The sequence below is a fragment of the Rhincodon typus genome, chromosome 12, assembly GCF_021869965.1.
Source record: "Rhincodon typus isolate 14 chromosome 12, sRhiTyp1.1, whole genome shotgun sequence".
Classification (NCBI taxonomy): Eukaryota; Metazoa; Chordata; class Chondrichthyes; order Orectolobiformes; family Rhincodontidae; genus Rhincodon; species Rhincodon typus.
In genome coordinates this window covers 12,155,627-12,159,971 of record NC_063343.1, presented here as the reverse complement: position 1 = coordinate 12,159,971, position 4,345 = coordinate 12,155,627, and the positions used below count along the sequence as shown (strand labels likewise).

General features: G+C 42.6%; 1 protein-coding gene across 1 annotated transcript in view; it reads right to left on the bottom strand.

The window, feature by feature from the left end:
• The window catches only part of LOC109912174 (serine/threonine-protein kinase 32B-like), an 860,354-nt gene that overhangs the window by 387,443 nt on the left and 468,566 nt on the right, over positions 1-4,345 (bottom strand). The gene's annotated exons all lie outside the window — the stretch shown is intronic.

The window sequence follows — 4,345 nt, the reverse complement described above, 5'->3', positions numbered from 1 at the left end:
TATCAGTGTTCAAAGACAGCAAACTTCAACTTTCTTCTCTCCCTTGTGTTTTTTTTCACTTGTGTCTTTTTCTTCATCTGCCAGCGGCCCAGAGTAGAGGCAGCCAGCAGTGGGGGAGGGTAGCCAGTGGCTCAGAGCGGAGCGAAGACAGCCAGCGGGCCCACAGTGGACCGGAGACTACCAGTGGCCAGGAGTGAAACGGGGACAGCCAGCAGCCCAGAGCGAAGCGGGGAAGGCCAGTGAATGGACGGCCAGCAGCCCAGAGCGAAGCGGGGTCAGTAGCCAGTGGGCCCAGAGCAAAGATGGCTACTAGTTGGGAACTGGTGGAGCCAAGTCACACCTCTTGGAAGCCCTTATAGAAAGATTGCAATGTCTATCTTTTAGCTTTATTTCTTATTTTCCTAACTTATACAATGTATATTGGTAACTACTTTTTTTAATTTGTTTATCTTTTGTTGCTAAGATTTGTACCTAGGTACTTGTACCTAAAATGGCGCCGTGTTTTGGCGACATTGTACACTTTTCACTGTACTCCTGTTCTTTTTGTAACTTGAGTACATGTGACAATAAACCTAGTTCTAACCCTGCAAAGTTCTTCTCCCCCATCTGGGGGCTAGTGCTAAAATTGGGAAAGCTGTCTCACAGACTAGTCACCCAACAGCCTGACAGAGTCATACTTGCAGAATCATATAGGCAATGTCCCAAACACCACTATCACCAGCCCTGATGTGTCCAGTCCCACTGGCAGAACAGACCCAGCAGACGTAGCAACACAGTGGTGTAGAATCAGGAGGGAGTTACTCTGGGAGTCCTCAACATGGATTCCAGATCTCATGAAATCTCATGGTTTCAGCTTAAACATGGTCAGCTTAAACCTCCTGCTGATTACCATATACCACCCTCCCAAAACGAATGAATCAGTACTCCTCCATGTTGAACAACACTTGGAGGACGCACTGTGGATGGCAAGGGCACAGAACGTACTCCAGTTGGGAGATTTCGATGTCCACCAACAAGAGTGGCTCAACAGAAGTACTTGTGTCTCAAACTCGATTGAGTTTTTTGAGGAAGTAACCAAGAAGATTGATGAGGGCAAAGTGATATACATTGTTTACTTGGATTTTAGTAAAGCTTTTGACATGGTTCCACATGGTGGACTAATTAGTAAAGTTAGATCACATGGGATTCAGTGAGCATGCCAATTGGATACAAAATTGGCTTAACAGCAGAAGACAGTGATGGTGGAGGGTTGTTTCTCAGACAGGAGACTAATGACCAATGGTATTCCACAGGGATCGGTGCTGGGTCCACTTTTCTTTGTCATTCATGTAAATGATTTAAATGAGAAAATATAAAGCATTGTTAATAGGTTTCCAGGTGACACCAAGATTAGTGGTATAGTGGACAGTGGAGAGGCTATCTAAGAATACAAAGAGATCTTGATCAATTGGGTTATTGGGCTGAAGAGTGGCAGATGGAGTTTAATTTGGATAAATGTGAGGTATTGCATGTTAGTAAAACAAACAAAGGCAAGACTTATCCAATTAAAAGTAGGGCCTTGAGTAGTGTTGTAGAACAGAGAGACCTATGGGTTCAGGTACATAATTCTTTGAAGTTTGTATCACATATAGAATAGGGTGGTTAAGAAAGCATTTAGCATGCTTCCCTTTATTGCTCAGACATTTGAGAATAGGAGTTGGGACATTATGTTGAGATTGTACAAGATGTTGATGAGGCCGCCTCTAGAGTACTGTGTCCAGTTCTGGTCTCCCTGTTATTGGAAGCATATTATTAAGCTGGAGAGGGTTCAAAAGAGATTTACCAGGATGTTGCCAGGAATAGAGGGTTTGAGTTATAAAGAGAAGCTGGATAGGCTGGGACTTTTTTTCACTGAAGCGAAGGAGGGTCAGCACTGACCTTATAGAAGTTTTATAAACTAATGACTGGTATGGATCAGGTGAATGGCAGGAGTCTTTTCCCTAGGGTGGGGGATTTCAAGACTAGGGGACATATTTTTAAGGTGAGGAGAAAGATTTTAAAAAGACAAGAGTCTTTATTTTTACACAGTGGTTCATTTGTGGAATGACCTTCCAGAGGAAGTGATGCATGCAGGTGCAATTTCAATGTTTAGGAGACATTTAGATATGTATGTGAACAACAAATGTTTGGAAGGATATGGGCCAAGCACAGTCAGGTGGGACTAGTTTGGTTTGGTATAACAGACTGGTTGGTCTAAAGGGTCTGTTTCCATACTGTAGGATTCTATGACTGTGCTGATGGATCTGTGTCAGGTGCCAAAGGACATCACAAAGCGGTGGTCAGATTCTCTCTTATTGGAGAAAGTCATAGCCTGGCATTTGTGTGGTGTGGATGTTACTTGCCACTTTTTAGACCAAGCCTGGACATTGTCCGAATCTTGTTGTATTTGAACATAGACTGCTTCAGTATCTCAGGAATTGTGAATGGTGCTGAATATGATGCAATCTTTGGCGAACATCCCCACTTCTGACCTTATGATGGAAGGAAGGTCATTAATGAAACAGCTGAATGTGCGTAGGCCTAGGACGCTATCATGAGGAACTCTTCCAGAGATGTCCTGGAGCTTAGATGACTGACCTCCAACGACCATCTTCCAATGTGTCAGATATGACTCCGGCCAGTGGAGATTATCCCCCCGATTGACTCCAGTTTTGCTCTTGCTCCTTGATGCAACATCAATTTGACTATCCATTTGAACAAACGGTCAAATGCGGCTTTGATGTCAAGGGTTGCCACATTCCCATCATTTCTGGAATTTAGTTCCTTTTGTTCATATTTGAACCAAGGCTGTAATGGGGTCATTCGCTGAGTAGCCCTGGTGGAACCCAAACAGGGCATCACTGAGCAGGTTATTGATGAGCAGGACGTAGACTCCTAGAGTTATACAGCATGGAAATAGACCCTTCAATCCACCACCAATCCATGCCAAACATAATCCCAAACTAAACTAATCCCATCTGCCTGCTCCTAGCCCATATCCCTCCAAACCTCTCCTGTTCATGTATTTATCCAAAATGCAACACCTCATTTTTATCTAAATTAAAATCCATCTGCTATTCCTTGGCTATTGACACATTGAATCAAGGTCTCATTGTACTCTGAGATATTTACTGTGGAGAAGAGCATGGGAGTTAAAGCACTTCATTGGCCAACCTGCAGTCTTCTCGCACCTCACCCATGGCTATTGATGGTACAAATATCTCAGCAAAGGACCCAGCAATCTCTTCCCTAACCTCCCATAAAGTTCTGGGATAAACCTGATTAGGTCCTGGGATTTGTCCACCTTTATGCATTTTAAGACAACTAACCCTCCTCCTCTATCATATTCAAGATATCGCTATTTATTTCACGAAGTTCTCTAGCTTCCATGTCTTTCTCCACAGTAAATACTGATGTGCAATACTTGTTTAATATCTCCCCCATCTCCTGTTGTTCCACATATAAATGGCCTTGTTGATATTTTCTCTCTATTAATAACTATTCTCTCTCTAGTTACTCTTTTGCCCTTAATGTATTTGTAGAATCTCTTTGGATTCTCCTTAACCCTATTTGCCAAAGCTATCTTATTTCCCCACTTTGTCTCCTGATTTCCCTCTTAAGTATATTCCTACTTCCCTTATACTCCTATAGGGATTCACTCAATCCAGCTGTCTATACCTGAGATATGCCTCCTTTTTCTTGACCAGAGCCCCAATTTCTCTAGTCATCCAACATTGACTACACCTACCAGCCTTGGTCTTTGCACTAACAGAAACATACTGTCTCTGAACTCTTGTTATCTCATTTTGAAGGCCTCCCGCTTACCAACTGTCCCTTTACCTGTGAATAGCCTCCTGCAATCAACTTTTGAAGGTTTCTGCCTAATACTGTCAAAATTGACCTCACTCCAATTTAGAACTTTAACTTTTAGATCAGGTCTAACCTTTTCCATAACTATTTTAAAACTGGTAGAATTATGATCACTGGGCACAAAGTGCTTCCCCCTGCTGATACCTCAGCCATTTGCCCTGCCTTATTTCCCAAGAGAATTTCAGTTTTGCTCCATCTCTAGTAGGTACATCCACATGTTGAATAATTTTCTTGTACACATTTAACAAAGACCTCTCCTTCCAAGTCCTTAACACAATGGTAGTCCCAGTCTATGTTTGGAAAATTAAAATCCCCTACCATTACAACCCTATTACTCTTACAGATATCTGAGATTTCCTTAGATATTTGCTTCTTCATTTCCTGCTGACTATTGGGGGGGCCTACAGTACAATCCCAATAGGGTGATCATCCCTTTCTTATTTCTTAGTTCCACCCA